The sequence below is a fragment of the Schistocerca cancellata genome, chromosome 2, assembly GCF_023864275.1.
Source record: "Schistocerca cancellata isolate TAMUIC-IGC-003103 chromosome 2, iqSchCanc2.1, whole genome shotgun sequence".
Classification (NCBI taxonomy): Eukaryota; Metazoa; Arthropoda; class Insecta; order Orthoptera; family Acrididae; genus Schistocerca; species Schistocerca cancellata.
The window spans coordinates 38774232-38788356 of NC_064627.1; positions in this window are offsets into that span (position 1 = coordinate 38774232).

Consider the following 14125-nt stretch of genomic DNA (forward strand, 5'->3'; position numbering starts at 1 on the left):
ATGGGTCTATTGCTGCCTCGGGCACCTTATGGTCGTTCTCCTGTGAGTCTAGATTATCGAATCGGACGCAAAACTGATAGTTAATTGTAACGTTCAGGGCCTCCTAATGACGATGGAACACTCAAGTTGCGTCCCGATTCAATACATCGTCCTCCACCCGACTTGTCTCCATGGGTCTATTCCCTCCTCGGGCACGGTATGGACGTTCTCCTTTGAGTCTAGATTATTGAATCGGACGCAATAACTGATAGTTAATTGCAACGTTTAGGGCCTCCAAATGACGATGGAACACTCAAATTGCGTCGAGATTCAGTACATCGTCCTGCAGCCGAATTGTCTCCATGGGTCTATTCCTGCCTTGGGCACCTTATGGACATTCTCCTGTGAGTCTAGATTATCGAATCGGACGCAAAACTGATAGTTGATTGTAACGTTCAGGGCCTCCTAATGACGATGGAACACTCAAATTGAGTCACGATTCAATACATTGTCCTCCAGCCGACTTATCTCCATTGGTGTATTGATGCCTCGGGCACCTTATGGTCGTTCTCCTGTGAGTCTAGATTATCGAATCGGACGCAAAACTGATAGTTAATTGTAATGTTCAGGGCCTCCTCATGACGATGGAAAACTCAAATTGCGTCCCGATTCAACACATCGTCCTCCAGCCGACTTATCTCCATGGGTCTATTGCTGCCTCGGGCACCTTATGTTCATTCTCCTGTGAGTCTAGATTATCGAATCGGACGCAAAACTGATAGTTAATTGTAACGTTCAGGGCCTGCTAATAACGATGGAACACTCAAATTGCGTATAGATTCAATACATCGTCCTCCAGCCGACTTTTCTCCACGGGTCTATTGCTGCCTCGGGCACCTTATGGTCGTTCTGCTGTGAGTCTAGATTATCGAATTGGACGCAAAACTGATAGTTAATTGTAACGTTCAGGACTCCTAATGACGATGGAACACTCAAATTGCGTCCCGATTCAATACATCGTCCTCCAGCTGACGTGTCTCCATTGGTCTATTGCTGTGTCGGGCACCTTATGGTCGTTCTCCTGTGAGTCTATATTATCGATTCGGACACAAACCTGATAGTTTATTGTAACGTTCAGGGCCACCTAATGACGATGGAACACCCAACTTGCGTCCCGATTCAATACATCGTCCTCCAGCCGACTTGTCTCCATGGGTCTATTGCTGCCTCAGGCACCTTATGGTCGTTCTCCTGTGAGTCTAGATTATCGAATCGGACGCAAAACTGATAGTTAGTTGTAGCGTTCAGGGCCTCCTAATGACGATGGAACACTCACATTGCGTCGAGATTCAATACATCGTCCTCCAGCCAACTTGTCTCCATGTGTCTCTTGCTGCCTTGGGCACCTTATGGTCGTTCTCCTGTGAGTCTAGATTATCGAATCGGACGCAAAACTGGTAGTTAATTGTAACATTCAGGACTCCTAATGACGATGGAACACTCAAATTGCGTCCCAATTCAATACATCGTCCTCCAGCCAACTTGTCTCCATGGGTCTATTGCAGCATCGGGCTCCTTATGGTCGTTCTCCTGTGAGTCTAGATTATCGAATCGGACGCAATACTGATATTTAATTGTAATGTTCAGGGCCTCCTAATAACGATGGAACACTCAATTTGCGTCCCGATTCAGTACATCGTCCTCCAGCCGACTTATCTCCATGGGTCTATTGCTGCCTAGGGCACCTTATGTTCGTTCTCCTGTGAGTCTAGGTTATCGAATCGGACGTAAAAGTGATAGTTAATTGTAACGTTCAGGGCCTCCTAATGACGTTGGAACACTCAAATTGCGTCCCGATTCAATACATCGTCATCCAGCCGACTTGTCTCCATGTGTCTATTGCTGCATCAGGCTCCTTATGGTCGTTCTCCTGTGAGTCTATGTTATCGAATCGGACGCAAAACTGATAGTTAATTGTAACGTTCAGGGCCTCCTAATGACGATGGAACACTCAAATTGCGTCCTGATTCAATACATCGTCCTCCCGCCGACTTGTCTCCATGGGTCCATTGCTGCATCGGGCTCTTTATGGTCGTTCTCCTGTGAGTCTAGATTATCGAATCGGACGCAAAACTGATAGTCAATCGTAACGTTCAGGGCCTCTTAATGTCGATGGAACGCTCAAATTGCGTCCCGATTCAATACATCGTCCTCCAGCCAACTTATCTCCAAGGGTCTTTTGCTGCCTCGGCACCTTATGGTCGTTCTCCTGTGAGTCTAGTGTATCGAATCGGACTGTAAACTGATAGTTAATTGTAACGTTCAGGGCCTCCTAATGACGATGGAACACATAAATAGCGTCCCGATTCAATTCAAAGTCCTCCAACCGACTTGTCTCCATGGGTCTATTGCTGCCTCGGGCACCTTATGGTCGCTCTCCTGTGAGTCTAGATTATCGAATCGGACGTAAAAGTGATAGTTAATTGTAACGTTCAGGGCCTCCTGATGACGATGGAACACTCAAATTGCGTCCCGTTTCAATACATCGTCCTCCAGCCGACTTATCTCCATGGGTCTATTGCTGCCTCGGGCACCTTATGTTCGTTCTCCTGTGAGTCTAGATTATCGAATCGTACGCCAAACTGATAGTTAATTGTAACGTTCTGGGCCTCCTAATGACGATGGAACACTCAAGTTGCGTCCCGATTCAATACATCGTCCTCCACCCGACTTGTCTCCATGGGTCTATTCCCTCCTCGGGCACGGTATGGACGTTCTCCTTTGAGTCTAGATTATTGAATCGGACGCAATAACTGATAGTTAATTGCAACGTTTAGGGCCTCCAAATGACGATGGAACACTCAAATTGCGTCGAGATTCAGTACATCGTCCTGCAGCCGAATTGTCTCCATGGGTCTATTCCTGCCTCGGGCACCTTATGGACGTTCTCCTGTGAGTCTAGATTATCGAATCGGACGCAAAACTGATAGTTGATTGTAACGTTCAGGGCCTCCTAATGACGATGGAACACTCAAATTGAGTCACGATTCAATACACTGTCCTCCAGCCGACTTATCTCCATTGGTGTATTGATGCCTCGGGCACCTTATGGTCGTTCTCCTGTGAGTCTAGATTATCGAATCGGACGCAAAACTGATAGTTAATTGTAATGTTCAGGGCCTCCTCATGACGATGGAAAACTCAAATTGCGTCCCGATTCAACACATCGTCCTCCAGCCGACTTATCTCCATGGGTCTATTGCTGCCTCGGGCACCTTATGTTCATTCTCCTGTGAGTCTAGATTATCGAATCGGACGCAAAACTGATAGTTAATTGTAACGTTCAGGGCCTGCTAATAACGATGGAACACTCAAATTGCGTATTGATTCAATACATCGTCCTCCAGCCGACTTTTCTCCACGGGTCTATTGCTGCCTCGGGCACCTTATGGTCGTTCTGCTGTGAGTCTAGATTATCGAATTGGACGCAAAACTGATAGTTAATTGTAACGTTCAGGACTCCTAATGACGATGGAACACTCAAATTGCGTCCCGATTCAATACATCGTCCTCCAGCTGACGTGTCTCCATTGGTCTATTGCTGTGTCGGGCACCTTATGGTCGTTCTCCTGTGAGTCTATATTATCGATTCGGACACAAACCTGATAGTTTATTGTAACGTTCAGGGCCACCTAATGACGATGGAACACCCAACTTGCGTCCCGATTCAATACATCGTCCTCCAGCCGACTTGTCTCCATGGGTCTATTGCTGCCTCAGGCACCTTATGGTCGTTCTCCTGTGAGTCTAGATTATCGAATCGGACGCAAAACTGATAGTTAGTTGTAGCGTTCAGGGGCTCCTAATGACGATGGAACACTCACATTGCGTCGAGATTCAATACATCGTCCTCCAGCCAACTTGTTTCCATGTGTCTCTTGCTGCCTTGGGCACCTTATGGTCGTTCTCCTGTGAGTCTAGATTATCGAATCGGACGCAAAACTGGTAGTTAATTGTAACATTCAGGACTCCTAATGACGATGGAACACTCAAATTGCGTCCCAATTCAATACATCGTCCTCCAGCCAACTTGTCTCCATGGGTCTATTGCAGCATCGGGCTCCTTATGGTCGTTCTCCTGTGAGTCTAGATTATCGAATCGGACGCAATACTGATATTTAATTGTAATGTTGAGGGCCTCCTAATAACGATGGAACACTCAATTTGCGTCCCGATTCAGTACATCGTCCTCCAGCCGACTTATCTCCATGGGTCTATTGCTGCCTAGGGCACCTTATGTTCGTTCTCCTGTGAGTCTAGGTTATCGAATCGGACGTAAAAGTGATAGTTAATTGTAACGTTCAGGGCCTCCTAATGACGTTGGAACACTCAAATTGCGTCCCGATTCAATACATCGTCATCCAGCCGACTTGTCTCCATGTGTCTATTGCTGCATCAGGCTCCTTATGGTCGTTCTCCTGTGAGTCTATGTTATCGAATCGGACGCAAAACTGATAGTTAATTGTAACGTTCAGGGCCTCCTAATGACGATGGAACACTCAAATTGCGTCCCGATTCAATACATCGTCCTCCCGCCGACTTGTCTCCATGGGTCCATTGCTGCATCGGGCTCTTTATGGTCGTTCTCCTGTGAGTCTAGATTATCGAATCGGACGCAAAACTGATAGTCAATCGTAACGTTCAGGGCCTCTTAATGTCGATGGAACGCTCAAATTGCGTCCCGATTCAATACATCGTCCTCCAGCCAACTTATCTCCAAGGGTCTTTTGCTGCCTCGGCACCTTATGGTCGTTCTCCTGTGAGTCTAGTGTATCGAATCGGACTCTAAACTGATAGTTAATTGTAACGTTCAGGGCCTCCTAATGACGATGGAACACATAAATAGCGTCCCGATTCAATTCAAAGTCCTCCAACCGACTTGTCTCCATGGGTCTATTGCTGCCTCGGGCACCTTATGGTCGTTCTCCTGTGAGTCTAGATTATCGAATCGGACGCAAAGCTGATAGTTAATTGTAACGTTCAGGGCCTCCTAATGACGATGGAACACTCAAATTGCGTCGAGATTCAGTACATCGTCCTGCAGCCGATTTGTCTCCATGGGTCTATAGCTGCCTCGGGCACCTTATGGACGTTCCCCTGTGAGTCTAGATTATCGAATCGGACGCAAAACTGATTGTTAATTGTAACGTTCAGGTCCTCCTAATGACGATGGAACACTCAAGTTGCGTCCCGATTCAATACATCGTCCTCCACCCGACTTGTCTCCATGGGTCTATTCCCTCCTCGGGCCCCGTATGGACGTTCTCCTTTGAGTCTAGATTATTGAATCGGACGCAATAACTGATAGTTAATTGCAACGTTTAGGGCCTCCAAATGACGATGGAACACTCAAATTGCGTCGAGATTCAGTACATCGTCCTGCAGCCGAATTGTCTCCATGGGTCTATTCCTGCCTCGGGCACCTTATGGACGTTCTCCTGTGAGTCTAGATTATCGAATCGGACGCAAAACTGATAGTTGATTGTAACGTTCAGGGCCTCCTAATTACGATGGAACACTCAATTTGAGTCACGATTCAATACATTGTCCTCCAGCCGACTTATCTCCATTGGTGTATTGATGCCTCGGGCACCTTATGGTCTTTCTCCTGTGAGTCTAGATTATCGAATCGGACGCAAAACTGATAGTTAATTGTAACGTTCAGGGCCTCCTCATGACGAAGGAAAACTCAAATTGCGTCCCGATTCAACACATCGTCCTCCAGCCGACTTATCTCCATGGGTCTATTGCTGCCTCGGGCACCTTATGTTCATTCTCCTGTGAGTCTAGATTATCGAATCGGACGCAAAACTGATAGTTAATTGTAACGTTCAGGGCCTGCTAATAACGATGGAACACTCAAATTGCGTATAGATTCAATACATCGTCCTCCAGCCGACTTTTCTCCACGGGTCTATTGCTGCCTCGGGCACCTTATGGTCGTTCTGCTGTGAGTCTAGATTATCGAATCGGACGCAAAACTGATAGTTAATTCTAACGTTCAGGACTCCTAATGACGATGGAAAACTCAAATTGCGTCCCGATTCAACACATCGTCCTCCAGCCGACTTGTCTCCATGGGTCTATTGCTGCCTCAGGCACCTTATGGTCGTTCTCCTGTGAGTCTAGATTATCGAATCGGACGCAAAACTGATAGTTAGTTGTAGCGTCCAGGGCCTCCTAATGACGATGGAACACTCACATTGCGTCGAGATTCAATACATCGTCCTCCAGCCGACTTGTCTCCATGAGTCTCTTGCTGCCTTGGGCACCTTATGGTCGTTCTCCTGTGAGTCTAGATTATTGAATCGGACGCAAAACTGGTAGTTAATTGTAACATTCAGGACCTCCTAATGGCGATGGAACACTCAAATTGCGTCCCGATTCAATATATCGTCCTCCAGCCGTCTTGTCTCCATGGGTCTATTGCTGTCTCGGGCACCTTATGGTCGTTCTCCTGTAAGTCTAGATTATCGAATCGGACGCAAAACTGATAGTTAATTGTAACGTTCAGGGCCTCTTAATGACGATGGAACACCCAAATTGCATCCCGATTCAATACATCGTCCTCCAGCTGACTTGTCTCCATGGGTCTATTGCTGGCTCGGGCACCTTATGGTCTTTCTACTGTGAGTCTAGATTATCGAATTGGACGCAAAACTGACAGTTAATTGTAACGTTCAGGGCCTCCCAATGACCATGGAACACTCAAATTGCGTCCAGATTCAACACATCGATCTCCAGCCGACTTATCTCCTTGGGTCAATTGCTGCCTCGGGCACCTTATTTTCGTTCCCCTGTGATTCTAGATTATCGAATCGGACGCAAAACTGATAGTTATTTGTAACGTTCAGGGTCTCCTAATGACGATGGAACACTCAAATTGCGTCGAGATTCAATACATCGTCCTCCAGCCGACTTGTCTCCATGGGTCTATTGCTACCTCGGGCATCTTATGGTCGTTCTCCTGTGAGTCTAGATTATCGAATCGGACGCAAAACTGATAGTTAATTGTATTGTTCAGGGCAACCTAATGAAAATGGAACACTCAAATTGCGTCCCGATTCAATACATCGTGCTCCAGCCAACTTGCCTCCATGGGTCTATTGCTGCCTCGGGCACCTTATGGTCGTTCTCCTGTGAGTCTATATTATCGAATCGGACGCAAAACTGATAGTTAATTGTAACGTTCAGGGCCTCCTAATGACGATGGAACACTCAAATTGAGTCCCGATTCAATACATCGTCCTCCAGCCGACGTGTCTCCATGGGTCTATTGCTGCCTCGGGCACCTTATGGTCGTTCTCCTGTGAGTCTATATTATCGAATCGGACGCAAAACTGATAGTTAATTGTAACGTTCAGGACCTCCTAATGACGATGGAACACTCAAATTGCGTAGAGATGCAGTACATCGTCCTGCAGCCGATTTGTGTCCATGGGTCTATAGCTGCCTCGGGCACCTTATGGACGTTCCCCTGTGAGTCTAGATTATGGAATCGGACGCAAAACAGACTGTTAATTGTAACGTTCAGGGCCTCCTAATGACGAAGGAACACTCAATTTGCGTCCCGATTCAATACATCGTCCTCCACCCGACTTGTCTCCATGGGTCTATTCCTTCCTCGGGAACCTTATGGACGTTCTCCTTTGAGTCTATATTATTGAATCGGACGCAAAACTGATAGTTAATTGTAACGTTCAGGGCCTCCTAATGACGATGGAACACATAAATTGCGTCCCAATTCAATACATCGTCCTCCAGCCGACGTGTCTCCATGGGTCTATTGCTGCCTCGGGCACCTTATGTTCGTTGGCCTGTGATTCTAGATTATCGAATCGGACGTAAAAGTGATAGTTAATTGTAACTTTCAGGGCCTCCTAATGACGATGGAACACTCAAATTGCGTCCCGATTCAATACATCGTCCTCCAGCCGACTTGTCTCCATGGGTCTATTGCTCATCGGGATCCTTATGGTCGTTCTCCTGTGAGTCTAGATTATCGAGTCGGACGCAAAACTGATAGTTAATTGTAATGTTCAGGGCCTCCTAATGACGATGGAACACTCAAATTGCGTCCCGATTCAGTACATCGTCCTCCAGCCGACTTATCTCCATGGGTCTATTGCTGCCTCGGGCACCTTATGTTCGTTCTCCTGTGAGTATAGGTTATCGAATCGGACGTAAAAATGATAGTTAATTGTAACATTCAGGGCCTCCTAATGACGATGGAACACTCAAATTGCGTCCCGATTCAATACATCGTCCTCCAGCCGAATTGTCTCCATGTGTCTATTGCCGCATCGGGCTCCTTATGGTCGTTCTCCTGTGCGCCTAGATTATCGAATCGGACGCAAAACTGATAGTTAATTGTAACGTTCAGGGCCTCTAAATGACGATGGAACACTCAAATTGCGTCCCGATTCAATACATCGTCCTCCGGCCGACTTGTCTCCATGGGTCCATTGCTGCATCGGGCTCCTTATGGTCGTTCTCCTGTGAGTCTAGATTATCGAATCGGACGCAAAACTGATAGTCAATCGTAACGTTCAGGGCCTCCTAATGACAATGGAACACTCAATTTGCGTCCCGATTCAATACATCGTCCTCCAGCCAACTTATCTCCAAGGGTCTATTGCTGCCTCGGCACCTTATGGTCGTTCTCCTGTGAGTCTAGATTATCGAATCGGATGTAAATGTGATAGTTAATTGTAACGTTCAGGGCCTCCTAATGACGATGGAACACTCAAATTGCGTCCCGATTCAATACATCGTCCTCCAGACGACTTGTCTCCATTTGTCTATTGCTGCATCGGGCTCCTTATGGTCGTTCTCCTGTGTGTCTAGATTATCGAATCGGACGCAAAACTGATAGTTAATTGTAACGTTCAGGGCCTCCTAATGACGATGGAACACTCAAATTGCGTCCCGATTCAATACATCGTCCTCCCGCCGACTTGTCTCCATGGGTCCATTGCTGCATCGGTCTCCTTATGATCGTTCTCCTGTGAGTCTAGATTATCCAATCGGACGCAAAACTGATAGTCAATCGTAACGTTCAGGGTCTCCTAATGACGATGGAACACTCAAATTGCGTCCCGATTCAATACATCGTCCTCCAGCCAACTTATCTCCAAGGGTCTATTGCTGCCTCGGCACCTTATTGTCGTTCTCCTGTGAGTCTGGATTATCGAATCGGACGCAAAACTGATAGTTAATTGTAACGTTCAGGGCCTCCTAATGACGATGGAACACTCAAATTGCGTCCCGATTCCATACATCGTCCTCCAGCCGACTTGCCTCCATGGGTCTATTGCTGCCTCGGTTACCTTATGGTCGTTCTCCTGTGAGTCTATATTATCGAATCGGACGCAAAACTGATAGTAAATTGTTACGTTCAGGGCCTCCTAATGACGATGGAACACTCAAATTGAGTCCCGATTCAATACATCGTCCTCCAGCCGACGTGTCTCCATGGGTCTATTGCTGCCTCGGGCACCTTATGGTCGTTCTCCTGTGAGTCTAGATTATCGAATCGGACGCAAAACTGAAAGTTAATTGGTACGTTCAGGGCCTCATAATGACGATGGAACACTCAAGTTGCGTAGAGATTCAGTACATCGTCCTGCAGCCGATTTGTGTCCATGGGTCTACAGCTGACTCGGGCACCTTATGGACGTTCCCCTGTGAGTCTAGATTATGGAATCGGACGCAAAACAGACTGTTAATTGTAACGTTCAGGGCCTCCTATTGCCGATGGAACACTCAATTTGCGTCCCGATTCAATACATCGTCCTCCACCCGACTTGTCTCCATGGGTCTATTCCCTCCTCGGGAACCTTATGGACGTTCTCCTTTGAGTCTATATTATTGAATCGGACGCAAAACTGATAGTTAATTGCAACGTTCATGGCCTCCAAATGACGATGGAACACTCAAATTGCGTCGAGATTCAGTACATCGTCCTGCAGCCGAATTGTTTCCATGGGTCTATTCCTGCCTCGGGCACCTTATGGAAGTTCTCCTGTGAGTCTATATTATCGAATCGGACGCAAAACTGATAGTTGATTGAAACGTTCAGGGCCTCCTAATGACGATGGAACACTCAAATTGCATCGAGATTCAATACATCGTCCTCCAGCCGACGTGTCTCCATGGGTCTATTGCTGCCTCGGGCACCTTATGGTCGTTCTCCTGTGAGTCTAGAATACAGCATCGGACGCAAAACTGATAGTTAATTGTAACGTTCAGGGCCTCTTAATGACGATGGAACACCCAAATTGCATCCCGATTCAATACATCGTCCTCCAGCTGACTTGTCTCCATGGGTCTATTGGTGCTTCGGGCACCTTATGGTCTTTCTCCTGTGAGTCTAGATTATCGAATCGGACGCAAAACTGATAGTTAATTGTAACGTTCAGGGCCTCCCAAGACCATGGAACACTCAAATTGCGTCCAGATTCAATACATCGACCTCCAGCCTACTTATCTCCATGGGTCAATTGCTGCCTCGGGCACCTTATTTTCGTTCTCCTGTGAGTCTAGATTATCGAATCGGACGCAAAACTGATAGTTAATTGTAACGTTCAGGGCCATCTAATGACCATGGAAAAGTCAAATTGCGTCCCGATTCAATACATCGACCTCCAGCCGACTTATCTCCATGGGGCAATTGCTGCCTCGGGCACCTTATGGTCGTTTTACTGTGATTCTAGATTATCGAATCGGACGCCAAACTGATAGTTATTTGTAACGTTCAGGGCCCCCTAATGACGATGGAACACTCAAATTGCGTCGAGATTCAATACATCGTCCTCCAGCCGACTTGTCTCCAGGGGTCTATTGCTCCCTCGGGCACCTTATGTTCGTTCTCCTGTGAGTCTAGATTATCGAATCGGACGCAAAACTGATAGATAATTGTAACGTTCAGGGCCATATAATGTCGATGGAACACTCAAATTGCGTCCCGATTCAATACATCGTCCTCCAGCCGAATTATCTCCATGGGTCTATTGCTGCCTCGGGCACCTTATGGTCGTTCTCCTGTGAGTCTAGATTATCGAATCGGACGCAAAACTGATTGTTAACTGTAACGTTCAGGGCCTCCTAATGACGATGGAACACTCAAATTGCGTCCCGATTCAATATATCGTCCTCCAGCCGACGTGTCTCCATGGGTCTATTGCTGCCTCGGGCACCTTATGGTCATTCTCCTGTGAGTCTAGATTTTCGACTCGGACGCAAAACTGATAGTTAATTGTAACGTTCAGGGCCTCCTAATGACGACGGAACACTCAAATTGCATCCCGACTCAATACATCGTCCTGCAGCCGACTTATCTCAATGGGTCTATTATTGCCTCGGGCACCTTATGGTCGTACTCCTGTGAGTCTAGATTATGGAATCGGACGCAAAACTGATAGATAATTGTAACGTTCAGGGCCTCCTGACGACGATGGAACACTCAAATTGCGTCCCGATTCAATACATCGTCCTCCAGCCGACGGGTCTCCATGGGTCTATCGCTGCCTCGGGCACCTTATGTTCGTTCTCCTGTGAGTCAAGATTATCGAATCGGACGCAAAACTGACAGTTAATTGTAACGTTCAGGGCTTCCTAACGACGATGGAACACCCAAATTGCGTCCCGATTCAATATATCGTCCTCCAACCGACTTGTCTCCATGGGTCTATTGCTGCTTCGGGCACCTTATGGTCGTTTTCCTGTGATTCTAGATTATCGAGTATGACGCAAAACTGATAGTTATTTGTAACGTTCAGGGCCTCCTAATGACGATGGAACAATCAAATTGCGTCGAGATTCAATACATCCTCTTCCAGCCGACCTGTCTCCAGGGGTCTATTGCTCCCTCGGGCACCTTATGTTCGTTCTCCTGTGAGTCTAGATTATCGAATCGGACGCAAAACTGATAGTTAATTGTAACTTTCAGAGCCTCCTAATGACGATGGAACACTCAAATTGCGTCGAGACTCAATACATCGTCCTCCAGCCGATGTGTCTCCATGGGTCTATTGCTGCCTCGGTCAACTTATGGTCGTTCTCGTGTGAGTCTAGAATACAGCATCGGACGCAAAACTGATAGTTAATTGTAACTTTCAGAGCCTCCTAATGACGATGGAACACTCAAATTGCGTCGAGATTCAATACATCGTCCTCCAGCCGACGTGTCTCCATGGGTCTATTGCTGCCTCGGGCACCTTATGGTCGTTCTCCTGTGAGTCTAGAATACAGCATCGGACGCAAAACTGATAGTTAATTGTAACGTTCAGGGCCTCCTCATGACGAAGGAACACTCAAATTGCGTCCCGATTCAACACATCGTCCTCCAGTCGACTTATCTCCATGGGTCTATTGCTGCCTCGGGCACCTTCTGTTCATTCTCCTGTGAGTCTAGATTATCGAATCGGACGCAAAACTGATAGTTAATTGTAACGTTCAGGGCCTCCTAATAACGATGGAACACTCAAATTGCGTCCAGATTCAATACGTCGTCCTCCAGCCGACTTTTCTCCACGGGTCCATTGCTGCCTCGGGCACCTTATGGTCGTTCTGCTGTGAGTCTAGATTATCGAATCGGACGCAAAACTGATAGTTAATTGTAACGTTCAGGGCCTCCTAATGACGATGGAACACTCAAATTGCGTCGAGATTCAATACATCTTCCTCCAGCCGACGTGTCTCCATGGGTCTATTGCTGCTTGGGGCACCTTATGGTCGTTCTCCTGTGAGTCTAGAATACAGCATCGGACGCAAAACTGATAGTTAATTGTAAGGTTCAGGGCCTCCTAATGACGAAGGAACACTCAAATTGCGTCCCGATTCAATACATCGTCCTCCAGCCGACGTTCCTCCATGGGTCTATTGCTGCCTCGAGCACCTTATGGTCGTTCTCCTGTGAGTCTAGATTATCGAATCGGACGCAAAACTGATTGTTAATTGTAACGTTCAGGGCCTCCTAATAACGATGGAACACTCAAATTGCGTCCAGATTCAATACGTCGTCCTCCAGCCGACTTTTCTCCACGGGTCCATTGCTGCCTCGGGCACCTTATGGTCGTTCTGCTGTGAGTCTAGATTATCGAATCGGTTGCAAAACTGATAGATAATTGTAACGTTCAGGGCCATATAATGCCGATGGAACACTCAAATTGCGTCCCGATTCAATACATCGTCCTCCAGCCGACTTATCTCCATGGGTCTATTGCTGCCTCGGGCACCTTATGGTCGTTCTCCTGTGAGTCTAGATTATCGAATCGGACGCAAAACTGATTGTTAACTGTAACGTTCAGGGCCTCCTAATGACGATGGAACACTCAAATCGCGTCCCGATTCAATATATCGTCCTCCAGCCGACGTGTCCCCATGGGTCTATTGCTGCCTCGGGCACCTTATGGTCATTCTCCTGTGAGTCTAGATTTACGACTCGGACGCAAAACTGATAGTTAATTGTAACGTTCAGGGCCTCCTAATGACGACGGAACACTCAAATTGCATCCCGATTCAATACATTGTCCTGCAGCCGACTTATCTCAATGGGTCTATTGCTGCCTCGGGCACCTTATGGTCGTACTCCTGTGAGTCTAGATTATCGAATCGGACGCAAAACTGATAGATAATTGTGACGTTCAGGGCCTCCTGATGACGATGGAACATTCAAATTGCGTCCCGATTCAATACATCGTCCTCCAGCCGACGGGTCTCCATGGGTCTATCGCTGCCTCGGGCACCTTATGTTCGTTCTCCTGTGAGTCAAGATTATCGAATCGGACGCAAAACTGATAGTTATTTGTAACGTTCAGGGCCTCCTAATGACGATGGAACAATCTAATTGCGTCGAGATTCAATACATCGTCTTCCAGCCGACTTGTCTCCAGGGGTCTATTGCTCCCTCGGGCACCTTATGGTCGTTCTCCTGTGAGTCTAGAATACAGCATCGGACGCAAAACTGATAGTTAATTGTAACTTTCAGAGCCTCCTAATGACGATGGAACACTCAAATTGCGTCGAGATTCAATACATCGTCCTCAGGCCGACGTGTCTCCATGGGTCTATTGCTGCCTCGGGC